We start from the raw sequence: 9,968 nt of genomic DNA, 5'->3' as shown, positions 1-9,968 counted from the left end.
AGAGAGAAAAGCCTCGACGATCTCTGAGTCACCAATGCTGGGCAACTCGGTGCACTGTTTAGAGAAGCACTGGATGAAGTCTCGGAGAGACTCGTCTGGTTTCTAGCGACAACTCTTAAGGTCCTAGGAGTTTCCAGGGCACACGTATGTGCCCTGGAAATTCCCGACGAAGATCCAAACCAAGTTGCGCCAGTCGTGGATCTAAGAGGGAGGAAGGTGCTCGAGCCAGGCTCACGCTGAGTCTGATAAGAGCAAGGGAAGGTTGCGGATGATGAGCCGATCATCGTCGGTGCCACCTAGCTGACAAGCTAGGTGGTAATCGGCAAGCCAGAGCTCGGGGTTGGTCTCACCGTTATACTTGGTGAGGTTGGCTGGCTGGCGAAACCGAGCTAGAAACTAAGCATTGTGGATGGCTCTACTAAAGATTCGAGGGCCAGGTGGTTCAGGAGAAGGACTGCGGTCTTCCTCACTGTCATATCGGCTACCTCGATGCGGATGGTAGACTCGAGCGGGCCCCTCCCTGTCGTGGTGCCATCGCCGGCTGATCACCTCATGGTTGCCCTGGGCCTCACATCAGTTGTCGAGGCGGTCGTGGACCAGGGGGACCCTATTGATGGTCGGCGCCCGAGCAGGCTCAGGATGAACCGAGGCCTCCCTATCCTGCCGATGCGGTGTTGAGGGGAGCTCCGAGACGACACCGCGCCACCTGGAGGCGGAACTCTCGGCCTGCTGCACTGCGGTGGTCTCGAGGAGATCCCAGAGCTCGCTGTGAACCCATCATCCTTCCGTGGTGGAGGGCTCGGGCATCGTGCGCACTAGCATTGCCGCAGCCATGACATTCTGGCTAGCGTGATTGAAGATTGGGGGACGATCGTCCCCTTCGTCGTCGTTGATGCGATGGTGCACGTCACGAGCCCATCGCCGGGCTCCTCCGCCGTCACCGTGGCCTTGCTGCTCCTGCTCGAGAGTGCTTCGAAGCTATTGCAGAAGGAGTCGATCTTGCTCGACCTTGGCCTGAAGCTCGCGGAGTTGTTCCAGGTCCGGGCGCTGGAATTGTCTGAGGGCAAGGTTCTCGTTCCGTGCTGCGGGTGGGACAATGTGCGAAGGCATAGCATCGCCCGTTCCTTGATGAAGCGGAGTGTGGTTGTCTGCCCCCTCATCCTCGTTGCCTGTGCTTGGCATCCCAAGTCCGACATGGAAGCACTCACGAGTGGGATCATAAGTACCTTCATCGTCAGAATCAGAGTAGCCAAAGCAATAGTCGCTTGCGGCCAAGAAGCGACGCATGGTTTCATGGTCGTGGAGGTCAGAGAAATCTGCTCTGGCCCATGCCTTGTCCTCCTCCGAGGAGTTGGTGTGGGTGTGGGTCGACGTGGCAGTGTCGAAGTTGAAAGCGAAGCGCTGGCGGCGCTCTGAGAGATCCGCGTGAGCGGAAGCGTAGGCGTAAGCATAAGAGGCGGCGGTGTTTCTCAACCCGAGGGGGTATGGAGAAGGCACCGTCGCTAGGCTCTGCTTCGCTGGAGTTAGCTCCTCAGAGAGCGGCGGAGCGGAGCTTGATGTCGGGGTGTCACCGGGCGCCACCGGCGTCTTTCCCTTATCTAGGCTCAGGCTAGACAGGTCCCCAATCAGGGGCCTTGCGCCAATAGCTGGTCGTGGGATACCGTCGGAGAGCGGCGAATCGCCTTGGGTTTGCGTGGCATCGGGGTAACCCTGCTCGCATCGTGCCTAGCGAGCGCGGTGAGAACGGCCACCCAGGCGCCGCCTGCGCCTGGGCCACCGATGCATGACATCGTCGTTGGCAGGCGGGGCTCAGGGTGTGAGAAGTACCATGTCGTACTCGTGCCCTAGAGACATGAACTCTAGACTCCCAAACCAGACCACCGTGCTAAGACGCAACGGTCGTACGGGGTCTGCCATCCAGAACTTATTGGGATGACGAAATTGACACGCAGAGTCCCCTACCTGGCGCGCCAACTGTCAGTGTTTTGGACTGGGGGGTCCTCAACCAACTAGTGAATTTGTTCTGCGTGTTCCCGATTCCAGATGGTGATGCAAAGAGACACAAGGTTTATACTGGTTCGGGCAATTCGAGCCCTACGTCCAGTCTGGGAGATTGATCTTGTATTCCTTGCACCAAAGTGCTTGCAGTAGGGGGTTACAAGCTAGGTGAGAGAGGGAGCCAGTCCCAGGTCTCGGTGGGGAGTGATGCGGGCTGCTTGAGATGTTGCTCTCAAGCGGCAAGGAAGTGCGCGTGTTACAGAGTGTTGCTCTTCGTGAGAACCTGTCTCCCCCCAGAAATGGCCCAAGTCCTTTCCTTTTATAGTTTGAAGGGAGGACAAGGGTAGTACATATGCTAACTATACGGTGTCATGCGAACAGAGGTGGCGTGTCCGAGCCCTGTAGCCTGTTCCTGTGGCGGCGTAGTCATCGGAGTGGTCCGTCCTTGGAGCACTGGGGCGGCGTGCTGGTCACATCCAATCCCGTGTGTCATGGGAGCTCTAGGGCTGCCTTAGAGCGGGTGTAGCGGTCAGCGTGCGAGTCACTGTGGATTGAGTGTGCACGAGGCCGAGGCTCGGTCGGTGCCGAGGCCAAACCTCAGCGGGGGGTCTCGATAGACGTGAATCTCGAGATAACCGAGACCCTGGTGCAAAGTGCCGAGGCCCGGAGGGAGCGGTTGATCTGGTGTGTTGGTTCAGAGGCGATGATGACACGGGCCATGCTGCCCATGTCGTGTTGTTTTCGAGGTGGGGATCATGGGGTACAGTGTAGTGTGGGCGCTGATCATGGGCACAGCGTCAGAATACAGTGGCCGGTAATCCCCGCCGTGCCCTGTCTCAGCCGGTATGGCGCTGATGCGACCTCATGTCCCGTCGGCCACTCCGCGGTGTCGAGCCGTCGTCCGGCTGAGATTGCGGGAGTGGTTGACGTATTAATGGGACATGACATGCTGTTGGGAAGACCGGTTGAGGCAGAAGCGACGGGTTGTTGACAAGCCGGCCTCGAGCGATACGGAGAATAGCTTTCTTATTCGAGGCTATTCGCACGGGGCCTCGGGCGAGACGGAGATTGGGCTCCTTGCCGAGACCTCTCGCGAGAGGCCTTGCGCGAGGTGGAGATTGCGTCAGGGCACCGAGACCTCCCATGTGAGGCCCGAGGCGAGGTGGAGAGCCTGATGGGCTCGGACGGGGCTGGTGATGAGCCCATGGCTTACCCTCTAGCTTTGTTGTTGATGGGATTTGAGTGCCCCTTTTGGTGTATGCTCGGGGTACCCCATTTTATGGTACCCGACAAGGGGTATCGTTATTATGACCGTCTTACTCCCTTAATGATCACATTCATCTTTTATAGATCACTTTTACCTTCAATGCATAGTATGCATTGCATTATCTGAAGTATGGGGAAGTATCTTTCTTAATTAATCTTACATTTCTCCCCCTCGAAATGTGGTATGAACTTTTCTACCATAATTTCGAAACATTCAGAACTCTTGTGAATGAGGAAACTTTGATTACTTACTTCATCCACATGATTACATCATGCAAACAAAATTCGTATGGGAGTACATTTTCCTCATTACACTTTAAAACTCAATATAGTCTATTATTATCAATACTTCTGCTAGTCACACTTGCATATCATTCTTATCTTTTGGTTCACATGCAACTTTCTTTTGTTCTTAAACTCATTGAGTACTTAATGACCATGACACAATCAGAGTGTACGGTCAATACTAGGATAGCATAAGAGCTATCCCAAACTTCTCTCCATGTGCGGGATATTTCTTTAGAGCACATGAGTCATCACATCCTTCTCCCACCATGCGGAATAAGTACTATGCCAACTTTACCCCCCCATGCGGGTATTTTCTCAAACTTTTCCCATCATGCGAGATAATTCTCTTAAACAGACATAAATGCCAGGATTGGCTCGTGTTCAATCATCAAAATCAGAAATAAATCCAAATATTCTTTTAACACACATGTTTAATCCATGTATATGACTTTTACAACTCTCATAAGTAAAACTAAAAATAAATTCTTCTTCACAGAGAGTATATAAAAGACATTTCTCAATGAAGACTCTCATTGATCTATCTCTTTTCTTGAATCAATATCCTAGAATTCTTTTCTTTTGAAACCATTCTTTAAAGAGAACACAATCTCTTAAACAATGGCATTCTTTCATACATAACTTGCCCTTAGGCATTTCATCATCTGAGTCATAAGTACCCAGCTCATTTCTCTTACTGCCTTCAAGAGTGAAAGCATGGAGGTCTTTTGTCTGAAAAAATATTCAACAATAATGCTCATTAAACTTTGAAATCTTTATGTTCTATTCTATATCACCGTTGGATAGAAATAGAACAAAATATCATTCTTCTACATTAATTCCACATCACCATTGGGCAGAAATGGAATTAACGTATAGAAATTCAATAATCTTGAAAACATAGAACTGCTTCTCAAAATTAAATTCTCCTGTTGGTTCGAATTTAATTAGAAGACAATCAACTTCATTGCAGCGGAAACATGAAAATACATTTCTCTAGTTTAAGAGCATTCCTTCATCTTTATCTATTCTCTGAAAATTGGTCACTTTGATGCAAAATTCATCAGAGATTTAAACTTTAATCATAAAACTCATAGAATTATAATATTGTTATCATCAACGTTGGTCAGAAAATAACAATATCATAATTTTACTTTAACTATTAACTTACTATTCCTCCAAGTAAAATTTTTCGTTGGTTCCAATTTTAACTGGAGAATCAACTTTTCATCATTTTCTGAATAACTATAATTGCTCTTCAAATTAAATTCTCCCGTTGGTTCGAATTTAATGAGAAGACAATAAACTTTAACTTCGCAGCGGAAAATTGAAAAATTTTCTTTTCTACTTTTCAGAAGCATTTTACTATACTTTTCTACTCTCTGAAAATTCTAACACGTTGGTGCAATAATTATCAGAGATTTTAAATCACTCTTTGAATGAAATCATCGAAATTTGCTTCTGAAAATAATAAAATAATTCTCAATCACCACTGTACATTCGGCCCAACCGAAGATACGGCCCGACTTACTTTTCTTGAATTTTACCCATAGGAAAAAATCTCTTTTCTATTTTCTTTTGAGCCAATACGGCCCGACTTACTTTTTTTTCTGAAAAAAAAGAAAAAACAAAAAAAAACAAAAAACCAGGCTCATTCTTTTCTTTTCTCGGCCCAAGACAGCAGAAGCTGGCTCAGCCCAACTCAACATTCAGCCCGACCCCTCTCCCTCGCGCGCACGCACTGCCTGCCCAGGCCGCAACGTGGGCCTGGGCCGGCAAAGTGCCACGGCCACGCGCCCCGCCTGGGCCGCGATGCAGCCCGCTCAATCTCGGCCGTCCGCGCGCATCCGACGGCCGAGCGCGCGTCTAGGGCGAACAAAACGCCGGGTCGGCCACGGGCGGAAAAACCCTAGCTTCATTTCCTCCGTTCCCCTTCTCTCTCGCACGCCTCACGCGACAGCCGTGGCAGCCGTGGTTGCCGAGTGACTCGAGCGGGCGAAATGGCGGAGAGGGCAGCCATGGCGCCGTCGTCGGCCCCTTCGCCGGTGTGCACGCTCCCCAGCGGGTGAGCGCGCCGCCGTCGAGCGGCCTGACCGCGACGCTTCTTTGGCCGAGCCCGGGCGGATAGCTCCCCCGGTTCGGTCTTCTTCTCCCGCTCCTGCAAAAGGGTCTCCCCGAAGCACGGCGAGGTAGACTACTCCTTCCCTTTCTTCCCCATCAGATTTGGTTCTCTTTTGTGTTCGGATTGAACCGATTTGTAGTGTGGGGATCGAAGTTAGGGTTTCATTTTCTCCGAACCGAAGTTTGTTTCTCTTTCTTTTCTTTCTTCTTTTCTTTGCCTCGAGATATGGTCGCGGGTTTAGGGTTCGGATCAAGCGGTCTTGAAGCCGAGCCCCTTCCGTCTTCACCCAGCTAGGGTTAGAGTCTGTTCTTCTTCCCCACGCGCTTCTTCGTAGGGTTAGGGTTCCGGTCTGTTGGATCCGAATCAAATTCGAACTCCACTCTTTCTTTTCATTCGTTTTTCTTTGCTTTTGATTCGGAAAACCCTAGATCTACACCCTAGGGTGGCGAACTGCTAGGGTTAGGGTTCTTTTGTTGAAACCGTGTTTCAATCTCATCCACACTTTTCCCGTACACGATCTAGGGTTAGGGTTCGATTTGCTTTTCTTTCCCCGATCCAGATCCAGATACTAAACTGGACCATGCCACCCTTTCCCTCTGAATATTTAACCCCGAGATTGCCAATGATGAGCTTTTCCAGGGAGATAATTAAAGCGCTAATAGTAATAACGACAGCAATTAGCCAACACACTCATAATGATAAGCCATTTTATACTTTTATACTCCCAAACAAAATAATTTTCCAACCTTTACCCATGCCAATTCGTAACCCGACAGGTGGTACCGATAAACAATGAGATAATGCTCGTCAAATCCTGTCACACGGTGTCCAAATTATACACTCACGAGGAGACCGGAAAACCAAATGACAGGCATGCTATGAATTACTACTTGTGCAGCAGCAGTCTCACTCATTAGATCCTGCATCCTTGACCAGTGCTCGGTTTGCCCATGGAAATTCAGTGATGACACCAGACCGGTGGAAAAGGTTAGAGTTATACATGAAACTATGGCAGCCTTTGGTCTCCATACCACCATCATGTATTCATGTTGGCTGCGTGGATGCTCATTCTTCTCCTCAGCTCCAACACTCATCAGCACCAGCACCACAGAGTTCTGAAGAATAAAATATTCTGAAAACGTGCAATCTTGCAGTATGGTGTACACAAACAGAGGCAGTTGATACCAGCATGTGGTTGCAGAGCCAGAAACTGATACAGTTGAGCCCAACAAGTCGTTGCAAGCACTGATGCATCCTCCACAGACGATTGATCACCTACTTACTTTCTTCGAATATAAGCCAGTAAGTAGCTAGTAGTAAGCAGCGAGCTAAGTAGCTAATGGATTTGGAAATGCAGTTCATTTGAAGCATAATGATGGCTGCGATCTCCTTTCCAACAACCGCAATTCACCAATGATCTAATGAGCTCCACCGGTTCCTGCTGGGGTCCTTGGCTCTAAATAAAATGGTCAGTAAGTGCTTCAGTGAATCAGTGCCCAAACCGGCAGGGTGCAGGATCGCATCAGTGGCCCCTGATTAGCATGTGGATTAGTCTCGCCGCGGGTATGTTATGTGCCTGGAAAAGATTATTCATGTGGAAGTGGAACCCATGGAAAGATAAGATTGGAAGGCATCATCCCATCCCAGTGAAGTATTAGGCTGCCAGGTGGTGCTGGTGCCTGAGTCTGTAACCATTTGCCAGCAAGAAATTATTGTTGTTTCCCCAGTTTTTTGTATGATCCTGTAAGCAATTGTAGCAGTACAATACAACTCTACATGCTAGTAATCATGCACATCAAAAACTCACAAGCCATTCCTTCGTCTAACAATCAAATCGATCTGCTTGAGTTGACAGTAGCATAAAGTTAAGCAATGAAGTCTGAATGTTCTTTCTTTCATTGTCCCAATTATTTCTCTAATTACTTGTGAGTTGTGAGCATGTAATTAGATGCGCTGATGGCATATCCTTGTATGGTGCATCTAATTATTTCCCACCGGAAATGTGCCTTTATTCCCCAGACTTTTTCACCACATGTCTTTCTTTTTGTCCAATAGGATAAATATACAATGCAGTGTTTAGTATATCTTTTGCATGGAGTGACACGAGATCTGTTTAGAAAGAGGAGTGATTCATTTTGCTTTATCGCTACACAAAGAAAAAAGCAGGGAAAAAAGAAACGTTACAAAGGATTTGTTAATTAAGAGAACGAGATGTTTCCTTTTATAAATCTACTTGTCCACTGCTTTGCAGAACAAACCTACCAAACATGTTTGCTAGAAACTGTATTATCTTCTGAAGACAATGGTAATTTGTCGCTGTAAATTGTGCAGTCCTATTACCATCTCTCTGCTCTCGAATCTCGATACTAAATCGCCAAAAAAAAAGTTCACTTATACTGAGGCTCCTCTAGATCTACTGCTTGGGTGCGGTCACACTTCCTTCTTTTCTTAATGAAATACGAGTTCAAGGGCGTTCGTAAAAACTTGCACTGAGCTCTGCATGCCTGCATACACTGAATCAGAAACTTGAGGTCTCGAGTTAGTTGAGACATGCTTGCAGGTCCCATCGATTCAGTTGCTGATGAGTATAGCCCTTTTGTCATTGCGTCAGTTGACCTTTTGCTCTGCATATCCCAAAGACGTTGAGGCGATTTGATATGCCAACCACCGTTGCTGAATTTCCTCTATGTGAAGGGAAAGCAAAAGGCACTCAAAAGCTTAACCATCCATGTTGTACCGGATGATTCGTGGACTCACACACCAATACCATGACCTACCTAACAAAGGTATTGAAAAACACAACCTAACTCTTTTTTTCTAAAAAAACAACAACCAACGGAGTGTACCATCTTCGCTGCGGATATTGAAACTGACTACAATTTCCTCAATAAAAGTATCAAGCTCTACACAATTGTAATAGTCCCATGAAAAAAAACTATCTCGCGCATGATCATATTCAACTGATTTCATATCCATACATAGCATTACAACTCATTTTAATTACTACATAAGTCAAAGTACAATTGGATATAGCCTACTACAAATTGTAAGAGCATCTCCAAGAGTTCCCTACTTTTTTCTCCTAAAAACTTATAGTTTGGCAACTTCTAAAAAGATTTAGAGAGGAAAAAAGAAGGTCATCTCCGAGAGTTTCTAATGAATGGCATATAAAAACATCTAAGTACGTCGCACAAGCCAGTGAGCAGGGAGTGAGTGTGTCAGAGACTGATCGGAGCAAGCAAGGAAGCAAGCAAGCGTGCCGGCGGGGTACCTGAACGCCGGACCAGCCCTTGGCGACGTTGTCGGCCTGGCTGTCAGACTCGTTGGCCCACGCCCACAGCACGCGTCGGCCGTGGCGCACGTCGAAGAAGGTCTTGGATGCGTACACGTGGCCGTAGTCCAGCCGCCGCCAGGCGCACATGTCGTCGCCGCGCTCGGGCTCCGCCGGCACGAACGCGTCGGCCGCGTCGTCGTACCGCCCCACCATGTAGTAGTCCTAGAGCGTGTCCATCACGCTGAGCTTCAGCACGTGCCGCACCCCGTCGCCGCTCGCCGACGCGTCAAGCCCGACGTTATCACCGCGCTCAAGCACCAGGGACAGGTCCGGGCACTCCACCATGCCCGCGGCGCGTGAGGCGTGCAGCTGAGGAAGTCCGCGCTCCGGTACACGAGCGTGGATGCCACGCCGCGGACCTCGGCGGACACCGCGACACGCCACAGCCCGTCGTCCCCAAGGAAAGGATACGCGGAGTCGGAGGTACGCGTAAAGTTACGCGGATTGGCTCGATTTTTTCGAAGTGCCTAAATTTTAGATGTTAAGATTATGAGTTATTGGAGAGTGATTTTTCTTTATCTTTCTAAAAAATAAGGATTATGAGTAGATTTAGGGAACTTTGGGAGATGCTCTAAAATCGAGTCCATATGGATGGATAAAAAATAGAAAACAACGTCCACCAAAACATGATAGTAGAGATATTTGGCGATGTCTCCCATCTACAAGCATCCTTGAGTGCCGAGTCAGTATGATCCTTTACCATTCCCAATAATCATACAAGTCCATATCACGCCGTCAAAACACATGTAGGTTATGGTCAGCACAACTCTAGCTCCTAGATATATGCTGGATTTAGAGTTTGATGATATAATTAAAGTGGTCGTTTAAATATTTTTATTTAATCTAAAATATAAACGAAATGAGTCACGTAAATACACTTAACATGCCTGCAGCTCTAGTATACTTAACATGCCTGTAGCTCTAGATCTAGGATTTCCTATAGCTAGACCTATGCTCACACCT

At 48.1% G+C, this 9,968-nt stretch overlaps 1 pseudogene; it reads right to left on the bottom strand.

The window, feature by feature from the left end:
- Positions 1-8,270: 8,270 nt before the first annotated feature.
- LOC136460839 (beta-fructofuranosidase, insoluble isoenzyme 7-like) lies at positions 8,271-9,916 on the bottom strand (annotated as a pseudogene).
- Between the last annotated feature and the right edge of the window lie 52 nt (positions 9,917-9,968).

The sequence above is a fragment of the Miscanthus floridulus genome, chromosome 6 (genome assembly GCF_019320115.1).
Source record: "Miscanthus floridulus cultivar M001 chromosome 6, ASM1932011v1, whole genome shotgun sequence".
Taxonomy (NCBI): domain Eukaryota; kingdom Viridiplantae; phylum Streptophyta; class Magnoliopsida; order Poales; family Poaceae; genus Miscanthus; species Miscanthus floridulus.
Note: the sequence above shows the minus strand (reverse complement) of the source record. Positions and strands in the feature narration are given on the sequence as shown.